The sequence below is a fragment of the Palaemon carinicauda genome, chromosome 41, assembly GCF_036898095.1.
Source record: "Palaemon carinicauda isolate YSFRI2023 chromosome 41, ASM3689809v2, whole genome shotgun sequence".
In the NCBI taxonomy this organism is placed as follows: domain Eukaryota; kingdom Metazoa; phylum Arthropoda; class Malacostraca; order Decapoda; family Palaemonidae; genus Palaemon; species Palaemon carinicauda.
Window position 1 is genome coordinate 19,410,194 of NC_090765.1, and position 25,781 is coordinate 19,435,974.

At 47.9% G+C, this 25,781-nt stretch overlaps 1 protein-coding gene across 1 annotated transcript in view; it reads left to right on the forward strand.

Annotated features, from left to right (window-relative positions):
• The window catches only part of LOC137632261 (BUD13 homolog), a 64,136-nt gene that overhangs the window by 2,546 nt on the left and 35,809 nt on the right, over positions 1-25,781 (forward strand). The gene's annotated exons all lie outside the window — the stretch shown is intronic.

Sequence of the window (25,781 nt, forward strand, 5' to 3'; positions counted from 1 at the left end):
CTATGTCCTGTATCTTGGTTGGGGTTGGCTTTGGATCAACCTTCCTGAATGTAACCTTGATAAATCTCGCCAACACATACACATTAGCCACAAGGCATGTAGAGGGGAGAGAATTAATTGAGTGTGAACTACCTGTGACATAGAAATGGGATCCTATGACAAGGGCAGTAATTGATGAGGCTCTAGCTCGTTATCATAAAATGGCAGCTTTTGTAAAAAAGAGACACCCCGAAAAGGTTTTCACAGGTCGCGTTCTTGCGCAGTGTAATGACGTTTGCCTGCGTCATTTAAGGAACATTTTAAAAGGCAGGCAGAAACAAGCTTCATTGGGTAGTAATTTTTTTAAAGAGGCCATAAGTAGGCCAAGAGGAAGCTCAAAGTGATCTGAAAAAACAGAAAAGTGGAAGTGATGAAGAAATTGAGGAAATAGGATATTTTAATTATAAAATAAATTTTTGAATATACTTACCCGGTGAATATATAATAGCTGCAACTCTGCGGCTCGACAGAAAACATACTAAAAAACTCGCGAGCGATCGCTATGAAGGTTGCGGGTGTGCCCACCAGCGCCAACTGTCGGCCAGATACCACTCTTGTATGTAAACAAAACCTTCAATTCTTCTCGTCCCGCTGTGTCTCTATTGGGGAGGAAGGGAGGGTCATTTAATTTATATATTCACCGGGTAAGTATATTCAAAAATTTATTTTATAATTAAAATATCATTTTTAAATATTTAACTTAGCCGGTGAATATATAATAGCTGATTCACACCCAAGGAGGTGGGTAGAGACCAGAGTTAATTATGTTTACAGCGTATAAGCTAAGAGTTTTTTCATTTTGGCAGTTATCAATATAACAAAACCAAAATAAATAGGTACCTGGTGAGGAAGTTGACTTAGACGATTACTCTGCCTTGTAAGTCTGTCTTCCTCACGGAGCCCAGCGATCCTCTTAGGATGCTGACAGACTCCCAGGAGCTGAAGTATCAAGGGCTGCAACCCATACAACAGGACCTCATCAAACCCCTAATCTGGGCGCTCTCAAGAAATGACTTTGACCACCCGCCAAATCAATCAGGATGCGAAAGGCTTCTTAGCCTTCCGAACAACCCATAAAACAATATTAAAAACATTTCAAGAGACAGATTAAAAGGGTATTGGAATTAGGGAAGTGTAGTGGTAGAACCCTCACCCACTACTGCACTCGCTGCAACGAATGGACCCAGTGTGTAGCAGTCCTCGTAAAGAGTCTGGACATCTTTTAAGTAAAATGACGCGAACACTGACTTGTTTCTCCAAAAAGTCGCGTCCATAATACTTTGCAGAGATTTATTTTGCTTGAAGGCCACGGAGGTTGCTATAGATCTAACTCCGTGCGTCTTAACCTTAAGCAAACATCGGTCTTTCTCATTCAAGTGAGAATGAGCTTCTCGTATTAAAAAAAATCTGATAAAATATGACAAAGAATTCTTTGACATAGGCAATGAAGGTTTCTTAACTGAGCACCATAATGCCTCAGATTTCCCTCGTAATGACTTAGTACGAGCTAAATCAAACTTAAGAGCTCTAACAGGACATAATACTCTTTCCAGTTCGTTGCCTACGATCTCTGATAAGCAAGGAATATCAAAAGATTTAGGCTAAGGAGGAGAAGGCAGTTCATTTTTGGCCAGGAAACCAAGTTGAAGTGAACAAGTGGCTTTTTTCTGTAGAAAAGCCGATGTTCTTACTGAAGGCATGAAGTTCACTGACCCTTTTAGCCGAAGCCAAGCACACTAGGAAAAGTGTCTTGAGGGTGAGATCCTTCAGGGAGGCTGAATGTAATGGCTCAAACCTGTCTGACATGAGGAACCTTAGGACCACGTCTAAGTTCCATCCAGGAGTTGCCAAACGACGTTCCTTAGAGGTCTCGAAAGACTTAAGGAGATCTTGGAGATCTTTATTGTTGGAAAGATCTAAGCCTCTATGTCGAAAGACCGAAGCCAACATGCTCCTGTAGCCCTTAATCGTGGGAGCTGAAAGGGAGCGAACCTTTCTCAGATGTAAAAGAAAATCTGCGATTTGGGCTACAGAGGTACTGGACGAGGACACAGATGCTGACTTGCACCAGTCTCGAAAGACTTCCCACTTCGACTGGTATACTCTAATGGTAGAAGCTCTCCTAGCTCTTGCAATCGCACTGACTGCCTCCTTCGAAAAACCTCTAGCTCTTGAGAGTCTTTCGATAGTGTGAAGGAAGTCAGACGAAGAGCGGGGAGGCTTTGATGGACATTCTTTACGTGGGGCTGACGTAACAGATCTACCCTTAGAGGAAGACTTCTTGGAAAGTCTACCAGCCATTGAAGTACCTCGGTGAACCACTTTCTCGCGGGCCAGAGGGTAGCAACCAACGTCAACCTTGTCCCTCCGTGAGAGGCGAACTTCTGCAGTACCTTGTTGACTATCTTGAATGGTGGGAATGCATATAAGTCCATAAAAGACCAATCCAGTAGAAACGCGTCTATGTAGATTGCTTCTGTATCTAGGACTGGAGAGCAAAAGATTGGTAACCTTTTGGTCAACGAGGAGGCAAAGAGGTCTATGGTTGGTTGACCCCAAGAAGCCCAAAGACTCTTGCCCACGTCCTTGTGGAGGGTCCATTCCGTGGGTATCACCTGACCCCTCCGACTGAGACAGTCTGCCAAGACGTTCAAGTCCCCCTGGATGAATCTCGTCAACAGGGAGATGCCTCGAATTCTAGACCATAAGAGAAGGTCCCTTGCGATCTCGAGCAGCGTGAAGGAGTGTGTGCCTCCTTGCTTGGAGATGTACGCCAAAGTTGTGGTGTTGTCTGAGTTGACCTCTACCACTTAGTTTCGAAGACGCTTCCTAATATCATCAAGGCCAAGTGGACTGCTAATAGCTCCTTGCCGTTGATGTGCATGCTCTTCTGACTTGAGGTCCACAGACCCGCGCATTCCCGACCGTCCAGGGTCGCACCCAACCCAAACCCGACGCGTCTGAGGACAACACGTGGTTTGGGTTCTTGACTGCTAGGGATAGTCCCTCTCTCAGACTGATATTGCTGTCCCACCATTTCAGGCATGCCTTTATTGGTTCGGAGACTGGGAATGATACCGTCTCTAATGTCTTGTCCTAGTTCCAGTGAGAGGCTAGATGGAACCGGAGAGGCAGAAGGGGTAGTCTCCCTAGTGAGACAAACTGCTCCAGGGATGAGAGAGTCCCAACGAGACTGTTCCAACTCCTGACTGAATAAACGTTTTCTTTTCAGCATTAGTTGGACTTCGAGCAGGGCTTGACTGCGAATCTCCATCCCCAAAAATAGAATAATCTGGGATGGGATCAGTTGGGACTTTTAGGTTGACCACAAGTCCCAACTCCCTGGCCAGACTCAACGTCCAATGTAGATCCTGCAGACAGCGAAGGCTGGACGATGCTCTGAGAAGCCAGTCGTCCAAGTACAGGGAGGCTCGGATCCCCGATAGCTCGAAACTGGTACCCCACATTCCTGTAAACAAACCTCAGAAACGGTTGGGAATCCGGGTGTATAAGAATGTGGAAATATGCCTCCTGAAGGTCGAGAGAGACCATCCAGTCGCCTTCCATAAATGCTGTCAAGACAGCCTGGTAGACTTCATCGTGAAGTTTGTCTTGACAATGAACACATTGAGCGCACTTGCCTCTTACGTACTCCTGCAGTGAACATGGCTGCCAAATCATGGAGCCATCCCTGAGGGACTTGTTCCTGCAGAGAACGTGGCTGTCAGATCATAGGAGCCATCCCTGAAAGCCTTGTTTATGCATGACATAATTGTACAGCAAAACTTCAAAGGCTCGAAAACAGCTGTGAAGTTGACCTGTAAAATCTTGGAGCGTCTCATGGCCAGGCGCCAGGGAGAGTCTATGAGGTTTGAGAAGTCTATCTGGGCAGAGGCAGGAACTCCCAAGCCGAGAACTTCTCTCGTGTCATATCAGACTCTCGCTCTATAAGCCAGTTTAAAAGAAGGGAAAGCAAAGGCTGTATCCCCCAAACTCCTCCTGGTGATAAACCAGTCGCCTAGCAAACGTAAAGCTCTCTAGGAGAGCGAGAGAGCACTAGCTTATAAAACAACGGCTTCGAAGTAGCTAGGCCTAGTGTAAGCTCTTACGTTTAGGCGAACGAGGAGCAGCAGTTACAAAAAGATCCGGACAAAGATCCTTAAAAATCAGCATGATTTATTTAAAGTCCATAGAGGGCTAAGCAGCTTTAGGCTCCTCTCCGTCTGACAGAGTCCTCAAGGGAATATCAGTAGGAGGGGGAACAGCAACTTCCTCATCTGAAGGAACCTTGTCCGATAATAGCCGAGTCTCAAGCAAGGGAGAGACCTACCGTGGTGGCAATGCTTTACAAGCAGAGTCCACACGCACTGGTGCATTAGTAGCGGACCAGGACGCAACGTCATGTAACTGCTTGACAGTCTGTGAACTGTCAACAACAACAGGTGCGAGAGACCAGGACGCAACGTCATGTAACTGCTTAACAGTCTGTGAACTGTCAACAACAACAGGTGCGTGAGGACGCACAGCGTCCACTCGAGACTGCTTTGACCGCCTAGACTGAGCAGTCAAAACAACTCTAGAATGCGGAGGTTGACGCTCAGCGTCAAAACAAGTCAACACCGATTGTTAGCGAACGTCCTGAACGTCAACAGGAGCATCAGCAAGTGGCCTAACGTCCAAATGTGGCTGAAAATCCACACGAGACCGCATCGAGTGTGGTTCTAAACAACCTGACTGACGTGACTTAGCTACGCCAACGTCAACAGGACGCACAAAGGAACGTTAGGGTGGCTGAAAGCCAGGATCTCGATGAGATAAAGGGCTAGGCTCAACGGACTTATCGGCAGAATAGTCTTCCATAAGGGAGGCAAGCTTATTCTGCATGTCTTGCCGTACAACCCATTTAGGATCAACGGAAATGATTGCGGTAAGAGACGAGGGTAACGTCTGTGACCGCAAAACCTTGCCAACAAAAAGATTCTCGGAGTCTGTGTTACGCTTTTGTTAGGCGGCGAGCAGTCTTCCGATGACTGCATAGGGTCAGAGCTGTCCTAATGGCTACAACCAGGACGCTGGACCTGTCCTGAAAGGACTGACTTTCGCTTAAGGGCCTCAAAACCTTGTTTCAGGTTTCTTATGCGAAAAGCCTTCGGATGACGAGGAGAAAATCGTCTCTCTCGCCTTATGGTAGGGGTGATCTTGGTAGATACACCCGATACCATAGAGGGAACGTCTGTTCGCTGATCAAGGCCTCTCGAACCCATTAGTCGTACGACATTACTTCTCCCCTGGGCTTGGGAGCTTGCAAGAGGTCCCGGGCTAGGCGAACGACAGGCACGAACAGACGAACCCTCGGTCGCAACACTGATAACACTTTGCGCAATATCACTTTATCACTACGATTTTCTGTTTTGCACTTATTTCACTAAAATCAAAACTTTTACTGATTTCTACCTGAAGCACGCAATTCTACCCTCATCAAAAGGTAGTAATTGCGAAATCAGTCGTATAATGCAAGCACATTAATACCAGCAAAAAACAGTAAACATATTTTAAGATAAAAAATTCAGCGGCTGGGGAAGAGACTAAACACTAGTTCATTCAAAACTACGTTTTCAATCTCTTACCGTACATTGCCTGGGGACGAGAATAAAAAACTAAAAACTTTTTATCCTTTCTCCCCGTACAGAGACTAGGGACGAGAGTAACTCGAGAACAACGTTACCCGCTTGAACGGAACGTTTTCTCTCCTCTCTCTCCCTCCGTCTCTATCTCTCTCTCTCTCTCTCTCTCTCTTGATTTCGCACCTAAGAGAAGAGCCCACTACGTTTCGTCAAAAAAAACATGTTATTTGACCAAAGGAAAAAAACTGAAAGGTTTTTCAATTAAAAAGTTCCTTTAAAATAGAATTTAAAACATTTAAGCTTTGAAAGAAGAATGAACAAAACGTCAGAATCGATTTACTCTTTCTGCAAAGTGAAACCGTGATACTCTCTCTCTCTATCGTAACGATAGAGCGCAAACTGCGTAGCATAAATAAACTAAACGTTAGTTCATCTTTGAAACAGTACGAAGACTATTCAAAGAAAATCTTTCATAAAATATCTATTAAAAAATATTCATTTAAAAAGTTTTAAATCATTAGCTCTTTAAAAGCTATTTACAAAGGAAAGGGCTCAACGTAGTTTAACTTCGGTTTCCAAGTTAGGACCGCCTACTCTCAGGAAAGGTCGCATATAAACAAATCATTAAAATTTATTTTGATGTTTATTATAAATGGAAAGTTAATCGAAGAGGCCTAATAAAGGCGGTGAGATATAAAATATATAGAGGAAAATCTATAATTAATTTATAACGTGATAAGATAATTGCTAAAAGCCTAAACACACTTCCGTCTAAGGGAAGGGTCGGCCATTTAAAAGTCAAAGAAAGTCCATACTCTCTTTGTCATCAAAAATTAAATCTATCCAAAAACGAGTTCAAGATTTAAGATGAAGATAAAACACCTGCACTGCGAAAGCTCAAACCAAAATGAAGTACTTCACCAAATATGTTGAGAAAACTCCAGGTTCTACAGCGAGTATTGATACGTCTTGTCGTCAACGTCGACAGAGAAGAATTGAAGGTTTTGTTTACATACAAGAGTGGTATCTGGCCGACAGTTGGCGCTGGTGGGCACACCCGCAACCTTCATAGCGATCGCTCGCGAGTTTTTTAGTATGTTTTCTGTCGAGCCGCAGAGTTGCAGCTATTATATATTCACCGGCTAAGTTAAATATTTAAAATTAGAAAGTACAAAACGTAAAGTACAAAAAAAAAAAAAAAAAATAAAAAATTAGTAAAAGGCAAAAAAAAAAAAAAAGGAAATTGAATTTTTTTTTCTTTTATGTTTTTCGTAAAGTTAACTGCTAATCTTTTCTGCCATTTGTTAATGTGTTATGTAAAGTTAAGTGTTAATTATTTCTGCCGTTTGTCCTCTGCCACCACTTCCGCTTTTGGACATCACCTCACTTGAAAGGCCAGGTTCCATATTTTTGTTATTCTCCATTTATTTTTGCATTATGTTCTAATGATTACTTCATTTACATGTATTAATGGTTAGGTTAGGTATTGAATCATTTAAATGTACAGTATTTGGCTATATTTCATTGTGGTTAGTATAGTATAGCTTTATTGTAAAATTTAATGTGGTGTTGCTTGGAGCGAATTAGGTGATTTACATGTAAAACTGCCCTCATAAAATGAAAAAAATCACGATACGAAAGCCACTCCAGAATGAATTAATTTTGTATCTAGAGGTATTACTGAATAGTTAGCAAAAATAAAAATAATTTTTTGAATATGATTTTTCATAACCACATAATCCTGAGACTATGAAGTTGCATTCCACACCTCAATCACCCTGCAAGTCCTAGATTAAAGATCAAAGTTAAGGTAGCACTACCCATTAGATGGACGGGGCTTACCCGCCACTCAAGAACCAGCTGTTTTTACATTGTTAAAAAGCTTGTGGGACGTTTCAAGTTTCGATGAAGTCATACCCCTATTAAAGGTCTCAGGTTTGTATGGTTAGCTCTTTACTATGGAAAAACATTTAGGGGAAGCTGAAGACTAGCCATAAAACTTCAAGCGAGGTGATACCCCCTCCGCTGACCAGCGGGGGTGTGACAGGAAGCGAAGCCTCCACCCTGCTCACACACACAGCAGTTCACACACACCACTTTTTGGCTTGGAAGAGAATGGACGTTATCTGATCTCTTCCGTTCTCTCACTTGGTTTTCGCAACCTATTTAAAGAACTGGCCTAAAATTTATCTTTCCCTTTCACTGTGTGATTGTTGTGCATTTGTTGGAGGAATGCGGGTTTGTCCAGGTAAGAAGGGCACCGTTGCGGCCCCTTTATGTCCTCCTCAGAGACTGATCCTCACGCCTGCTCCCAGGAGTCTCCTTGTGCGGTGTGCAGGGTGTGGTCTCCTTCCCAATGGCTAAGATTTGGTAAGTGAAGGAAGTAGGCTAAGATAGATTCTTCGTCTTCAGGCTTGTCCTTGAAATTGAAGAAACCTCGTCAGCTTACACCTTCTGCCCGATAAGTTTCCCCAGGGGATCTATTGAGTAGAAGTGGAGGCCCCTTAACTCTTGGTCAACCCAGCAGCTCGAAAGTCTCTGTTGTTTCCCTTAGAGAAACAACACCGACTTCCTCCCCTGATGTTTCGCTTTCTTCCGATCCCTTGCAACAACTTTGGTCTATGCTTGGACTTTCGGGTCCGCCATCGAGAAAACATTTGTTAGAGGTTCTCCGCGGTGATAAAAGAGGTACGAGCGTTGTTCCTTCTCCTAACAAAGCCTCGAGGTCCAAGTCTTCTCCACCATAGTTAGCTTTAGTGGGTGCTAGTTTTCTTGAGGCAAATACTCCTCGGAGTATTCCATCAAAAGATCCCTCACTCAGGGATTCTCTTCGTGTAGGCTTAGCCTCCCACTCGAGGGCAAAACGCCCTCAGCCTAAGAATGTGCGCCCATCGCCGCGCTCGCGGGACAATTGGCTCACGTCAGTTTCGAGTGTTGTTTGTCCTCCCCTCCCAAGGGAAACCAAACAGCCCGATTGGTCACCTCCTAGAGGCCTTGCCAAGCGTCCCCGCGAATCTTCGGTCCCACGCTTCTGCTCTTGGAGCATAGTTCCTCAGGGCTAGGTGAGGGTAGGTTTAAGCGTTTTTTTACCCCTCTAGCCCGTCGTAAGTGTTAACCTAGTTTTCACCGTCCTGCTAGGACTGAACCTACCCATCGATCTGAAACTGCGGTTTTTTCCTCACCCCTTCCTCTGCACAGAGAGAACTCTGCACAGAGAGAAAAGGAAAGTAAGATCTAATTCACCTAATGATCATAGGTGCAATGTGTCAGAGTTCTTACATAATGAACTAGCTGATGAACTTGCTCATGTAGATACGGTTTAGAAAAGGCAAGACAGGGCAAGTGAGAGAGAGAGACATTGTCCTCTGACTCCTCCCTACCAAACCCTACATGAGGTTAGGAAATCTTCCAAAGCTCAGGATATCTATACCCGCTCTCCTTTGCAAGCCTGGTATGAGGTTTGGCAATCCCTTAAAGGCCAAGCTCTAGAGCAACGTGGAACCTTGCATTACAAGGAAAAACAACATCCACAAGACTTAGGAATACAGTACCTATTCCATTCCCGCTTCGCTAAAGACAGCGATCTCCTCACTGGCGATCACCTTGCCAACGTTAGCAATCTTCTCACCCACGATTGTCTCGGCAGTACAGTACTTGCATCAATAATACTCGCCTTGCCAACCCTCGCCTCGCTAAGCCTTGCCTTGCCAACACGCTCCTCACGAGCACTCGTCTTTTAGGAGAGGGTGGGACGCACCTCGCCTTCTCTCTACCCCTCAGCGAGCTGTAGATCAGCACGCTCTTGGATTGCGCACACCTTGCCATTCTGATTTTCTAGCGAGATGCTTACCTTCACAGTGATCACTGGCTCAGAGTGCTTGTAATGCCTGCACGCCTTGCCATCTTGACAGTCTTGCTAGTCACTCACCTTCTCATTAGCAATTCCCAGATACGCGCATAAGGATAGTTCTCTCATAGTGACCACAAAGACCCCCTGGACTTAGTCCATTCCCTAAACGACCTGATGAGCAATCCCCTGTTCATAGACAGCAGGGAACTTCTAAATCTGTTTCATTTTTCAAGACCTGGTTAAAGATATTTAAAAAGCTGTAGTGGAACCATTATCGCCTCTCAGGTGGACACCCGTAATTTCATGGGAACCTCAAGCACTACTACAAAGGACTCCGCTTCTTCAGGCCCTAGATGAAAGAGAGCACAGCTTCTCCCTAAACCGGTAAAATGCCTCTCTCCTCCTTGTAACCTTTCGAGGCACTAGTAGTATATTGGGTTCAAACCAGCAGGCCAGGACCCAATATGTAAGAGATTAGGGATTGTTGCAATTGTCCCTAAGAAATAGAGGAGACAACATAGAGCAGAGATCCTCCCCTGGGGGACTCTTTCCATCCGAGTATAAGCAGGGGCTTGAGATCCCTCCAGCTGTCCCGGGACCTTCGGACAAGGTACTCTCTCCAGCAAATGCTCATCAGGACTCTGTCCCTGCCAAAGACTCAGTTCCTCATAGAGAAATAGCTTGGAACAAGTATATGGCTCCTCCTAAGGACCCTAACCCAACAGAGGAAAGGAAGAAATCCAAACCCTCTCTGTTAGCAGCTTTTTCCATTTGCTCAAGAGAGCGGAAAGTCACCAAAACCGACCCTAAGAATTGGGCTTCACTCTTGAGTACAAGGGCACCAGAACAATGCCACGCAAATCAGAAACCTTCTTCCATGCAACCCAAACATAGTGGTCTGCCACCCAGATCTCATACTTTTCACATTACTGTTGACGACCGACGCCCTCGCCGGGCTTCCAGTAATGTAAGCTCAGAGGAGGAGGTACCCTTTGATGATGACTCTGACCATTCTTGAAGTAAACTTTCACTTTCCACTAGCCCTAAGATCAAAGAGATACTGACCTGTTTTCCTTCAGGTTTTGGCTTGTATAAGGAAAATGAACAACTTATGGGAACCAGACCCTGCTCTGCAGAAGGGAAGGACACAGTCCTGGACTTTTTCTATGACACTACCAGACCAACCAAGACTAAGGTAGCCTTACCATGGTCAGGAGGAGTTAAAGGGCAAAGAAGAGGGCCTGTGCTCATGTGGTAGAGGATTTACGATCTCTTCGGTCCATCCATTTTTCTTGCTTACATCTTTCTCTTTATGTCAGACAGAGGAATTTCTACGACATAGTGGACAATGCCACATCTCCTCTTCCTCTAGATCCTGCAATTACAGCCTTAACTCACAACCTATCCTTAGACACTGTCATGTCTGTCCGTAGGTTTCTCTTTGGTGGGCACTGCAAATATGGAAAGAGTAGCAAAAGGCTCCTTACAAGTAGCCTCCTGGCTGGATTACTGGTTGGGCAAGGTAGGTTATCTGTTCAGGACAGAGGACTTCACTAAGGAACAGAACAAGGAAGCAATGTAATGGTTTCCTGCTCTGTGGCACTCGAGCCATTGAATTTTTAACCCACAATATACTCAACCAGTGAGTTGACTGGGTCTCGAGACGACAGGATGCGGTTGTCACAAAATTTCGAAAACAAGACCTGAAAAGGGAAGTGATGAGGCTATATAACACTCCAATAGGTGGACCCTCTCTCTTTAATGTAGAGGACATAAGAGGCAGTAGCAGAAAACTGGAGGAGAATAAGCCAGGATTCTCTCCCCCTAAGGGCAGTAACATCCCTCCCACACCCGACAGCCTCAACAACAACAACAACGCCCCATACAATCAAAGCGTCAGGGACAGAGAAAACCTCCCCAACAGTGTCAGCAGCTCCACGGGTCCAAACCCAGAGACAACACTTTCGTTCCAGGTGCCCCAGAAGGGGTAGAAGAGGCAGAAGCAACCAACGGTTACACCCACTAGTAGGGGGGCAATCCTCTGACCATCAACACGTGGGAGGATGCTTGCAAAGCAAATGGAAGAGGTAGATGTCATACGGGGCCAAACCTTGGCCAGTTACTGTACTTGGGGCAGGATACCATGTCCCATTAGCTATCTCTTACCCTCCTCTGACCTCCCATCCCCTCCAGTGATTAGAACCTCCTACTCGAAGGGATCTGCGAAGGAGAAGGCCCTTCGGGCCGAAGTTCAGACCATGCTGGAGTAGAATGCTCTCCAAGAGGTTCAGGACGTTGCCTATTTTTAGTCCAAAAGGCGTCTGGAGAATGGAGACCAGTCATAGACCTCTCAGCCTCGAACAAGTTCGTGCAACAGACCCCGTTCAATATGGAGACAGCCCTTACGGTCAGACCGGCTGTCAGACCAAAGGACTTTGTGATCACTCTAGACCTGAAAGACGCTTACTTCCAGATCCCCACACATCCCGCCTCAAGGAAGTGCCTTAGATCCTCCCACAACAACAGACTATACCAGCTCAGAGTGCTGTGCTTCGGTCTGTCCACAGCACCGCAAGCATTCCCCCGCCTGTTCACCTTAGTATCCACGTGGGCACACAAACACGGCATTCGCCTTCTGCTATACTGTACTTAGATAACTGGCTGATCCTTGCAGAATCGAGGGAAATTCTTCTCCTCCATGCAGACAGACTCCTCGATTTTTGCCAAGATCTGGGAACCATGGTAAATCTCGAAAAGTTTTCACGACAACCATCTCAACATCTGGTATATCTGGGGATGATCATTGACACGAAACTAGGCAAAATCTTCTCATCCTTAGCAAGAATAGAGGGACTGAAATGTGTGGCAAAACAGTTTCTAGAATGAGACGAACTGTCAGCACTGCAATAGCCCCGATTTTTGGGTATTCCACTGTTTTATTTTTATGTGTAGTGAACGTTGGAGTGTGGATGACTTTCGGACACTAGGCAGTCTGCGTGCTACATCTGGCCACAGTCCACAAACCACTACATAATTTTTGGTGCCCAGACCAGGGAAATACCAACCCTTAGTTATGGCCTCATCATCGCCTAAGGGCTGAAAGGCTAAGAAGAGCCTAAGTCGGGATGTGGAGAGCCTCGTCACAATTATCAGTGACCTGGCAACTCAGTTGTAGTCCCTGACACTTCATTTGGCGGCGCTGAAGAGCGTGGAGCTGTCACCAACATTCCACGTTCCCATTGGGGTCACAACCACCAGCTTGGCCAAACATCAATGGCATGGCCATTCCTGTAACTGGAGAGGGGCCGGTGATTGGAGGTCTCCATCCCCCTCCAGGGCTCTCACTGGTACTCACACCTGTACCTGGCTTCTGGGAGTCTCTTGCTTGGAGTGGACCTCTTGTCTCCTCCCCTGTTCCAACAACTAATCCTTCAAGTCCGGCAGAGACTTCAGCCTGTGGACTAGGGAGCCGTTCTTGGGTGACCAAGCGATGTCCAGCAGACCAGAAAAGGCTCCAACAGATAGAGATGAGGCAATTCTTACCCAGACAGGGGCCATTCCAAAGCAGAGACGCCAAGTCAAGGAAAAGACCAGACCAGCTATACCCGAAATGACGTCGTCCCAGGAGTCAATCAGTGAAAATTCTAGTTGTGTGACTTCCTGGGACAGTTCCAGCTCCTGTTCCAGTGTCAGTTCAGCCAACACTGTCTTCAACGAACATGTCCGTTCCCTCCAGTCAGATCACCATCTGTCTGACCTGCTCAAGGCCCTCAACTCCAGGAAAAGCCCCAAGCCTGGGATCTTCCAGCTAGAAAAAGGCCAGAATTTTGCCCAATTCCTGAGGGATTTTGAGGCCTATTGTGCCAGTAGATTTACCACAGGAATCTATGGCTGGTGGACTGCTGAGCTGGGAAGGTTCCTGAAGGATGAAATCTAGGAGGCTTTCTCGACAATAGGGGGTCCTGAGATCTTGTACCCCGACATGAAGGAGCATCACCTCGACTGGTGCCGAGAAGCCCGAGAGAGGCGTGATGCAGGGAGGAAGGCCTGTTTCAGCAGTGTCACCTGTGGAGAGGGTGAGCTGCTGAAGATTTACACTGTGCGGTTGGCCTCCCTGTACAGGTCAGCTTATCCTCGACGTAGCTTGGACAGGAGAGAGCTGAGGTGAAAGCTCCTCAGAACAGTTCCAAACAAAGCTGCAAGTTGGCTGGAGCAATCTCTGGCTACCATCAGTGTCTCCGCTGGGCGTCAGGACACTTGACAGGATGTCCTACACCTGTTGAGTGTTCTCAACGAGACATCCCGTCAGCGAAGCCGGAAGGCAGAGGACTTGGCCATCAGTTGTGTGGGACAGTCATGGTATGGCTCGTTTTACGGCAGGGTTGCCGTGGTTGCCCCCAACCGGTCACCTGCACCTGACAGAGTGCATCCACCCACTCCTCAACCTGTCCCCAAACCTACACCTGTGAAAGTGCACCTGCCAACATTGCGCACTCCGGATATATTTCCTCAGTTCCAGAGGAGGTACTGTGCTTGATGCAAGAAACCAGGGCACCTTGTGGATGAGTGTCGCAGACGCCTCAACCTGTGCCTACACTGTGCTTAGGCCAACCATCATGTAGCAGTGTGGGCAACAGGCGCTGATGCACAGAACACCTGTCCCAAAAACAGCTACTGCCTGCAGCCCTGGGAGGGAGACCACTTCCGTCCAGACTCCTTCAAGGTGAAGAGCAGTACCGGTGAATGCTACTCCGACCCCATCGTCCTACTCTTGATCAACCAGCAGCAGGGAAAGCTGAAGTGGGAGCAACTCCAGTGCTTCTTCTCGGACTGTTGAGAAAAAGAAGAGGAAGAGCAAGAGATCAAAGTCCAGGAAGTCATCAAGAACTGAGGAGTACCATAGGGCGTTGAACACCAGACCTTTGGTGTAGAAGATGGGGCTACATCGAAGAAGGGTGTGAGTGCTAGGAAGCTTGCTCCTAGTATTCCGGTGGCAGCCTCGAAAAACTTGATTTCTAAGGTTACCCCTTAACCTGAAAAGGTCATTGCGCATCAAATGACTCTTTCAGGGTTGACCAGTGATAACTTGTCCTCGACACTGTCCAAAACTTCTCTAACTGACTCCTCCAGAGAGGGAGCAGGATCTGAGGCTGTATTGAAAACCCTTCATAAGCTTAATCTGGCATAATTGGCTCCTGTACCACTCATAGTTGTCCCAGTGACCATGTCTGAGTTTCCATCGGGATCGTTGGATGCTCTCTTTGACTCCGGAGCTGAGGTCAACCTCCTGTCATGGAGAGTAGTATAGGATTACCGGCTGCAGATGGTTCCCAACACCATTGGTCTGAAGGGTTTAGGGCAAACAGGACCTAAGACCTTAGGTACTGTACTGTTAACCCCTATACTGCATGGAATGACATTCACCCCGAGTGTGTTCCATGTAATGCCTTCGGGGACAATGGCTGAGCACGTTAGTGCTTGGTTACCAGTTCTTGAGAGCAAATAGGGTGATAGTTGAGAGAGCCCAAAATCTGCCGAGTGTTGGCAGTACTCCCCAAGAGCCTCTTTGGAAGTATTATGTCCCGATACGTGGAACCTGTTGTCAGCAAGTGCTTTATGCAATTGAAGTCCACTCAGCCGATTCAATCAGGATTGCCAGTATTGAGCCCATACTTGTTCCTGTTACTGTAGACTTTCCTAAGGGACTTGACACCTCTTTTGGGTGTCCTGCTTGTCCAACCGACTGTTGGACTGAGATGTTTTATGATGGCGACATCTACACCCCTGGCATCCTAGAAGTGAAAGATGGAAAAGCTTCAGTTTTAATCAAGGGATCATCTGAAGAAACTGCCAAGATCAAGAAAGGTGATCTCGCGGAGAAGGTGTTCACCATGGCAATGGTGGATGCTCCTCTATCCTGCCTGATAGCACAGGAGTGTGACCTGACACCTGAAGCCAGCGTATTGGAAGAGATAGACAATCTGTCTATCTCTGACGAACTGGATTTTTCTCAGAAGGACCAGTTTTGTCAAATGCTTCAACGTCATCTTCTGGTCATCAGTACTAGTGACAATGATGTGGGAGAGTGCTCAAGCACACCAATACGTATCCACCTATATGATGAGACACCCATTTATCAGAGGGATCGACAGTTTGCAAAACCTGTTGCTGACACCATCGAGGAACAGTGCAAGGAAATGCATGAACTGGGTATTATTTAACACAGGATTTCTCCTTGGTCTTCACCCATTGTTCCAGTCCGAAAAAAGGACAACAGTATACGGTTGTGTATGGACTACCGTAGGCTGAATAAGGTGACTGTCTCTGATAACTTCCCGATGCCAAACATGGCAGACTCTGCATTTGGGCTAAGGAGTCAAATACTTAACAACCATTGACCTGGTTCGTGAATACTGCCAGTTATCGTTGGCATTGGACAGTAAAGAATACACGGCTTTCTCTACCACTTTTGGACACTGGCAGTTCAGACACCTATGGTTTGTACTGAAGAATGTTCCTGCAGTGTTCCCGAGAGAGATGCAAAGTATCTTATGACAAGCACCCTTCAGCCCCCCTGACCAGGGCAGAGCCGCACTGGACTTGGAGAATTCTGGGTGCCTAAGAGATGGTCCAGGACTGTGTCCTTGCCTTCTTGAGGGGCCGACTCCGGGTCTGATAACCCGTTTAGTAGCCTCATGGCGGTCAGAACCAAGCTGGGTTGGCAGCGATATCATCATCATACCGCCGTGGTCTCGTCCCGGTGTGGGTTACGGTCGTCAACAGGAAGGCTGACTTTGGTCCTGACCCCCTCTGTGGGTCTCTGAGTCCTTGCCGAGGATTTTGATGCTGTCTTGGAATCCTTAGATTCTCTTTTTGGGGGAAACAGTGTTTCCAAGACAGAAGGTTTCGAGGTAATGACCTTCTTAGCTGGAAGGGAACTGGGAACCTCTAAAGGGTCTATGGGAGACACCGAATTCCCTTCATGGGGTTTTTCCGTCTGTGAAAGAAGGAGAGAGTCCGAAGCTGACTTTTTCCTCTGAGAGCCTCTCATATCAGTAGATGAGGCACTGGTAGGTAGAGGAGATGCTGGGTTTACTGGGGAAACCTCTGATCTTGGAGCCCTGATTAGACTCAGCTTGACCCTTGATGATGAAAGTTTGTCAGGAGTTCCAGAGAAACCCCGGGGGCATCCCTAGGTCGTGCAGAGAGCAGAGGGACGAAGCCTGGGTCACAGCCCTAACCAGGGCACTGAACCACAGCTGCTTGCTCATAGAAGTGCTATCTGATAGTTCCCCTGAAGGGATCGTGGTTGAAGGGTCCTTACGAGGAGTCTTCATCCCTGACGATGAACACTTCGGCACCGAAGACGATGGTTTCTTCCTAGGTTTTGGAAGTTTTGGGATTTTAAACCCCTTAACCTTGCCCTCTTCCTCCTTCTCGGTGGCCGCGCTGTTATGCGTTTGCAGGGAATGGAATAGGGCGACGGTTAACGGTCTGTAATAACCTTACCTTTCTTTGTGGCTACAACCACCGCTTTCGGTGGCTGTAGCTTACGATCCTCGCTTGGATGAGGATAAACCCTCACCTTTGTGGTTGTATGTTGAATGATTGACGGTCACTGACGCGTTGGGGAATGCCAGTAAATTTCCAATTTCTGATGTAAGGCCTGGTGATGCAGAGTTGGTTGTCGAGTCTGAGAATACCCAAGTGTTGACATGAAATGCGGCGAAATCACGATTTCGATCAGTACCGATGAACGAGAGGAAGGGTGTTGGGTTCAACGACTCATGAGCAGGCGATTTACACAACGCTGGACGGGAAGGATGACAGCTGGTTGACGACTTGTTGAAGCGATTCATGCACCGATGGGCGATTGCGTATGGATGGTCTGGAAACGCTTCGGCTTGTTGAGCGGTGAGTGGGCGATTCCCGAGAGAGAGAAGGTTTACGTGACGCGTGTGAATGCTGTCGGGTAGGATATCGATGTTCCCAACGCTGGCAAGTAGGAAATTTCCGAACAGCTGGAACAGCAGGAGATTGTCGAGCTGCAAGTGGTTTACGCGTAGCAGGCGATTTCCGAGAGCATGATGAAAGAGCAGACGGTTGTCGAACTGCAAGTGATTTTCGTGTACCCGGCGATTTACGAGAGGTTGAAGGAGCAGGCGATTGTTGAACTACAAGCAATTCTTGCGAAGCAGGCGATTTAGGAGAGGTTGAAGAAGCAGGCGGTTCATGAGTTGTCAACTGTATGTGATGGCTAGGCACTTTATGAGCTGACATCTGATTTCCTACTTAACATCAAGAAATTGCTTCGCAATAAATGGCAACAGCACTGGGATAGTCTAGATGGCAATAAAATGAGAGAAGTAACAAATATCATATCTCCTTGGAGGTATAACATGATGCCCCGAAAATGGGAGACGTCTTTTTGTCGTCTCCGTATTGGTCACACTCGGTTGACACACGAGTTTCTACTGATGGGCCAACACCAACCGTATTGTGATGACTGTCTAGTACCTCTAACAGTGAGGCATTTGTTGACCGAATGCCCCAATTATAATAACATAAGGAATAGGTATTTGTTTGAGGCTCGAGGTGAGGGTGGCAGGTTCATCCTTGCCAAGATTCTTGGACATAATGTGTCCTACTATGCAAGTGGGATTTTTAGATTTATTTCAGAAGCAGGTCTTTTGAAAACTATTTAACTTCTATAATGACAATCAACTTTTATGGTTTTAATTGAATATTCTTTTATTTTTTTTTTTTATATATAAACTAAATGATATCGGCATCAATGACCTTAGATGTCAGGATGCCTGCAAACTTTAAATCAATCAATTATGAGCTGATGGGACAGGGGCCGATTCTCGTGTTGTAGGTTAATGATGAACCTGACCAGCAGGTGAACGTCGAGCAGAAGCCTGACGAGACGTGGTCAGGAGGAGATCAAGAACGACCCCCTGCAGGCGATGAATGAATCGAAGTTCGTTGAAGAGAGGCCAATGACAGAAACGATGTTCAGGAACTAAAAGAGGCAGGTGGGGCAGTATCCTCCGAAGAGGAAGACTGCGGAGGCGATGAAGTGAAGAGGCGTCTCTTTGCCGAGGGAGAAGGAGCACCCTGAAAGCGGAGGGGAGGACGGACACGGCGAGGTCTTCTGCCACCAACACGACTTTGCACGACGAACGTAGGATCAGCAAGCTGATCGTCAGCAGGCCTCCGAAGAGGAGTCTCTTTGAGTGCCCCTGAGCTGGAAAGGGAAACACTCGCACGAGAGACGTGCCTCGGACTTTGCTCTTCCCCCGAAGGATGTTCATCAGGGGAAGGAGTGCAGACCTTGGTGGAGACGGAAGATGATGCAAAGGTCTTAGCCTCAGGAACCGCTGGTGGGGTAGCAGAAGAGTCCTCCGACACTACCATGTTGACTAAGGACAAGGGTCGACGTCTGATGCTGAAGCCCGCTGAAGATCTGCACCCCGGTGCAAGAACCGCAGCAACGCCTCTTGGAAGGAGAACCGGGCAAACCCAACGAAAGCCACATCTGCAATAAGGGAGAAAGAGATAACGCCTCACTCGGGAGGAGAGCCGGGGCAGCCTCAGTTGGAGAGGCAGCACCGTCTCGAGGACCGAGGTTGACCAAGTGTTAAATGCTCAACGCTACTACTCGTCGGCCCCTCGGAGGAAGCCGTTCAAGTAGGAGCTTCAGAGGAAGAAGCCTTGGGTTTCTTCTGCTTTGAAGCTGTCTTCGAAGGAGAAGAGTCCCGCTTGGACTTCTTCTTCTGCCTACACCCAAACCTTTCCCACTGGGAGGCAGACCACTCCCGACACTCTTTATACTTGTTTTATTTGTTGCAGTGTTGACCTCTGCAGACGGCGCAAAGGCTGTGGGGATCTGTATCCACAGCGGACTTGAACTTTCTGCAGGTGCGGCCCTCCGATCTGGTATAGGTACGTATGGCTGCAGAAGAAACTCGGCATACACACACACTAAGAAGAAAAAGCGAAAAACAGTTTAATGGCAGTCCAAAATGGAGAGGAGGAAGAGCGACAACAACCGTTCTCCATCCGAACCAAAAGCAAAGTGAAGCTCAGTCACAGGTATGTGAGTGAGGGGTGTAGCTAGCTACCCCCCTACCCCCTCAAACTAGCGGGATCGGTAGTTAACCCTCTCTAAATTCTAATGGCTCATCCTTTTAGCTTTGCTGAAAGTAGTACCCTTATAAATAGCGTTGATTTGTATTCCACTTATAGAACAAACTTTAAATTTGTCATTTGTTCCGTAACCGAAATACAAACCACGCTATTTACATAGGGTTTACTTTCGGCGTAGCTGAAATTGACGAGTCATTAGATTTTAACGAGGGTTTACTACCCCGCGCTAGTTAGCAGGGGTAGGGGGAGGGGTAGCTTGCTACCCCTCCCCCTCTCACACACCAGTGAAATGCCCACTTCACTTTTGGCTCGGACGATGTACAGACATGCCTGTCTTCGTCCTCGCTTGGCAGCCATTATTTGTTTTGTCTTTACTTAATCACTTACTTTTCTTATACTCAATATATATGTAAACATTTTTTTGTGTTTATGTATATATTTGAGTATAGAAATCAGTAAGTTTCCTTTTCAGAGTTCGTGCTTGTGAGTTAGGCCACCACGGTGTAATTTCATGAGTCGCGATCGAGTTTGACTACGGTCTCTCTCTCTCTCTCTCTCTCTCTTGAGGTCGTTCACCCTTTACTACGTTTTACCTTTACTACGTCTGAGTAGCTTCCTTCCCGTGTAGGTGGGGTTGCTATGCCGTACATTTTGTCTCAATTAGTTTATGAATCTAATTGTATTTGTTGACTTTTCAGCTTTTGTAGAACGATTCCTTTCGGGGTTTTCGTTCTTTTTTTTTAGTGAACATTCATATTTGAATTACATAATTACATAATTACATAATTATAATCGTTATAATTCTGTGTTTGTTACAGCTCTCCTTCCGTGAGTGTAAGCGGTTTTGAGGGCACGTGCCTGTTGTGTAATTCTTGTGTTCTTTTCCCTCAGGATTCCTCTTCGGAGTTTTCCCCGGGGAATGAATGTTAACTAATGATTTTTGTTTTTATTTTTCACAGTTAATGATTAGTTTCGTTTCTGTGATGTGACAACGAAGCGAGCTGTCTTGTTGGGGAATCTGCTGTTGCTGCCTCCCCTATAGATCTTCGTCAGGGGCGTGTCTCCTTCTCCTGGAAGTGCTCCCGTGACGACTGACAGCTCTCCAGTTCATTTTAGAACACTCAGGAGGCTCGCCTACTTGGATGGGTAACATCCCTTCCGAGGGAAGTTTTCCCGTCCAGGCTTGAGGTTTTTCCCTTCGGGGGGAACTCCTCTTGCCTTTATTTTTTTCCTGGTCCTCCGGCGGTTTTGCTCTTGGGCGTGCCCGCGCACGGGTGCTTCCACATTCGCCCACGCGCGAACCATTGATTTACCATCGCGCGAGCACCAGGGCGATTGCGACCGCGATTCTCGTCGGGGTTTCGCAACACGGGCAACCTGGCGAGTCTTCTGGAGCGTGTATTTCCAGAACACGGTCTTCACCCCATAAACGCAGAGCATGGCGCATGCAAGAGCAGGAAGAATCTTCAGGGAGGTTTGAGCAACATTTTTCTTTCCAGAACCTGGGTTAGCCCTTCCTCCTCACCATTCCCTGGAAGGGTCTTGCCAGGGAGTTTTTCTTTCAAGATTTCTCCGTCGGGCATGGGGTGACTGGTTTAGCCCTTCCTCTTCACCATTGCATGGAAGGGGCTTACCAGGCCTTTCCCTCCCCGGTTGCGACGCGAGGTTTTGTACAAGGAAGCTCCAGGAAGATCATGGGTACTTTCCTTCTCTCGGGCTCAAGCACCTTTGCGTTCCGTCGCCAAGTTTCGAACTTGCGGGCAAACTCGATGTTGGAGCATCTAGACGCAGTGACCGAGGGCTTCCTCTCGGGAGTCCCATCCGTGGATGTCGACAAGCTCAGACACTCTTCCATCCTTTGGAAGAGCTTGTTTGAGCCCAAAGACAGAGAAATGGACAGCTGTTGTGTGGAGGAAGTCGGATTCCGTTTTCACTCCTCCAAGGCGCTTCTTTCCAGACCCTTCAAGCCCTTCAATCAGCCTCATCAGCCTAGGTTATCAGAACCGGCCACGGCAGCTAAGACAAGGTGAACAATAGCAGTCCCCTCCTGTCAGGGACAGGTAGGACGGGAAGTTCTCCCGGGGAGGCATAATCCTAGAGGGAGCGGCAGAGTTCACAAACTCTAGGATTGGCAACCCCCCTTGCGTTCCGTCGCCAAGTTTCGAACTTGCGGGCAAACTCGATGTTGGAGCATCTAGACGCAGTGACCGAGGGCTTCCTCTCGGGAGTCCCATCCGTGGATGTCGACAAGCTCAGACACTCTTCCATCCTTTGGAAGAGCTTGTTTGAGCCCAAAGACAGAGAAATGGACAGCTGTTGTGTGGAGGAAGTCGGATTCCGTTTTCACTCCTCCAAGGCGCTTCTTTCCAGACCCTTCAAGCCCTTCAATCAGCCTCATCAGCCTAGGTTATCAGAACCGGCCACGGCAGCTAAGACAAGGTGAACAATAGCAGTCCCCTCCTGTCAGGGACAGGTAGGACGGGAAGTTCTCCCGGGGAGGCATAATCCTAGAGGGAGCGGCAGAGTTCACAAACTCTAGGATTGGCAACCCCCCTTGCAGGTCTCACGTTGGGGGGATGCCTAAGGTTACTCGTCCGGATAACAGCTTCCCGATGCTGATTCCTGCGCGATCTCCGTGATCAGCCAAGGATATCGCACCTCACTCTTAACATCTCTCCTCCACTGTCAGCAAATCCAGTGTCGCTGAGCCTCTATGCCATGGGGTTGGCAAGAAGTTTGCCCGTTGGGCAGAAGGAGCCATGCTTTAGGAGAAGGTCCTCCATAGGGTCGTCGACGGCTTCCCCCCGCCTTCTTCAGTCGATCCTTTCTTGTAGGAAAGCATCTGAGACGGGAGTTCCGTCGTCGACCTCTCAGCTCTGATCAAGTTTGTCGAACAAACTTCGTCCAGCGTGGAACAGCAGAGTCGATCAAACTGGTAACGAGACCGCTAGACTCTTTATGCCCTGGATCGGAAGGACGGGTACTTCCAGGTTCCATTCCATCCCTCTTCCAGGAAGCACTTGGAATTCAGCCTAGACTACAGATGTTCCTGCTTAAGATGGTGTGTGGCGATCCCGCCGCAGCATCGCGGGTTTTCACCAGAGAACTCTCCCTGCTTTCCTCATGGCCGCTCAGGAGCAGGCTTCCGCCTCCTTCGCTTTTTGGAGGTCTGGCCAACTCCGGTAGTCTCGGGTTCGACCTTCCTCAACACCGGGACAAGCTTCCGGGACTTTACCAAGAATGAGGGATCATGGTAATTCGCTAGGAGCCTTCTCTACTTCTGCCTCAACATCTGGAATATCTAGCCATGATATTGACTCCTTCTCCGAGCCTTCCCTTCAGTTGACTGTGGCAAGGCTGAGGAGAGTCGCAGAACCTTTTTCTCAGTCAAGGAGAGCTTTCAGCCCTATCTTTGAACGTTTCCTGGGTCTCCTTTCCTCATTGACCCGTCTAAGTCCCGAACGGTCGCCTCAGGATAAGTTCCCTGTTAGGCGGCCCAAGTTCCGGTGGAATCAAAGCAACGATTAACCGGACTTTCTGGCCCCTATGGGACCAGCGGAACGATTAGACCTGCAATGGGTGTTGACCTATGGAACCTCTTGCATGGGAGTGGATATTCTCGTCCTTTCCCGGCATTTGATGCTGTTCTCGGACTCGTCAAAGAAAAGGGGGTGGGGGGGGCATGTTCCGGTTCAGGCCTATGGTCAGGACCTGAAGGGTACCTCCTCATCATTCAGGTAGGCTTAGAGGCCGTAGTCTGGCCCTTCTACAGATCCTACAGATCCTGCCGAGTCGCTCCGTGCGCGACAACTCCATGGTACTGGCGTATTCCAACCAGCAGGGAGGTACATTTTCAGACTTTTGCATCTTGCAGTAGAGATACTGAGATGGTCCGAAGTCCACTCAATACCACTATCGGCTCGCTCATTCCGGGCAGAGGAATGTTCTCTCCGACAATCTGAGTAGAGCCTCACAGATAGAGAGTACCTGGGGGTCTTTGGCCTCTAGTAACCAGCAAGTCCTGGCCTGGGGGACCTGATCTCGACAGCCTGGAACTTCAAGCTTCCGCTGTACTTCCCCCCAGTCTCAGACCCCAAGACTCGTTGGCAAGATGCTTTCCGGTGACGGTGGGATAGCATCGACGCCTACGTCTTCCCACCATTGTTGTCTCTTGAGAAGGGGTCTCAACGAGACCAGTTTGTCTGTCAACCTTTCGATGGCCCTGAGAGCTCCGCTGCGACTATACGCAGAACGGTTTCCGGACCTTCTGTATCCCCCGACAGAACTCCCGAGAGAGCTTCTTCCACGACACAGGCTACTCAAACAACCACACTACAACATCTTTCACAAGCCGTAGCATCGCTTCGGCTTCACGCCTGGAGACACTACGCCGCCTCCTCACGAAGAGACAACCCGCAACAGTCGCGAAGCGGAGGTCGTGTCATCTGCGATAGTCATCCGCAGGGGTCTACCAGGCGAAGTGGAGAGTCTTCTGTGGTTGGTGTCGTGGGAGAGGTACCTCTTCCCTTGAGGCCTCTACTCCAGCAATAACGGAGTTATTGCTTATCGGCGGGAGGAAACTCGTTTCCGCTCTCGGCAGTGAAGCCTATCGCTCAGCCTTTCCCTGTCCTTCAGGCTGAAAGGAATAGACTTTTTCCTTCCCTCTGGATCTTTCTTCGCTCATGCGAAGCTACGAACGTACCTGCCCCCAGTCGGAGTGAGACCTCCTCCATGGAGCATGGTTCGGACTCTTAAGGCCCTTAAGAGATCTCTTACGAACCATTACGTCAGGCCTCTGATCGTCGTCTGTCTTGGAGGACGGTGCTCCTGCTCGCTCTGGCCTCGGCCAGTGTGTAAGATATTTTCATGGTCTCGTACGACTCCGCCCTTTCAAGAGAATAGGGGGAGGTAACATTCAGGTTCGCTCCCGAGTTGTTTTCTAGACTCAGAATTTTGGAGTCCCGGACCTTCGGTTCGACTCCTTCAAGATTTCGAGTCTCCGTTCTGTATCAGATGACCCAGACCTTCTCCTTCTTGCCAGTAAAGGAACCGAGGGGTTATCTTTGAGAACAGCTGCAGTTTGTCCTCACGTGCAAGCCCGGTTTGGGAGCACAGGAAGGACACAGGGGAGAGTCTCCAGTATGCCTTTTCAGCTCGGACTCAAGGGCATTCATCTTGACCTGAATCCAGACCCTCCCCCGTCACGTCGCCCTACAGCACGATGTCGGATACATCGCAACGTCCCTCGACCTCAAAAAAAAACTACTCATTGACACAGGTGCTACAAGCTGGAGTCTGGAAGCATCTAGTGACCTTCGCAGCCCACTTCCTGCAGGACGTGACCCACAGGGGTATCGATACGTTTCTATTGCTCTGTGGTGGATACATAACAGCTGGTCTAACCTCAGTCTCCTTTTTGGACAGGTAGCAGAAGGTTGAGGGCATTGTTACCAGGTTTTAGACTGCATTAACGGAAGAAGTATGTCTGGCCCTTACTTGTTTCTTCATCCTCCCCTCTACTGGAGAAGCAGCATCCTGGTCTCTGCATAGCTGACCTCAAACCTCTGCTGGTAAACCATGCTTCCTTGTGTTCCAAGTATTGCGACAATACTGTCGCGTCCCCCATACCCTGACGAGGTGGTATAGGGAATGTCCTAACCCAGAGTTCCTTCTAGAACTCCAGGTCAACTGCCTAGGACGGGTGACACTTTCTTCCTTCACTCACAAGCTTATGTAGGCCACACGTTTCCTTGCAGAGCAAGGAACTTGTGAGGTGCAGAGACTCCTTTTCTCGAGTGCGACTCACTCGGATTCTGAGTCCCCGGGTAAGCCAAAGCCAGTATGGCTGGGGACTTTCCACCCTTCCTAAGGGGTAAGTCACCCTATGTAAATAGCGTGGTTTGTATTTCGGTTACGGAACAAATGACAAATTCGGAGATAATTTGTATTTTTCCTAACCATACAAACCTTAGCTATTTACACATATTTGCCCGCCAGCCATGTCCCCCAAGTCAAGTCCTACCTCTAAGTGAAGTGAGACATTTCACAAGTCTGTGAGGGGGGGAGGGGTAGCAAGCTACCCCTTCCCCTACCTCTGCTAACTAGCGCGGGGTAGT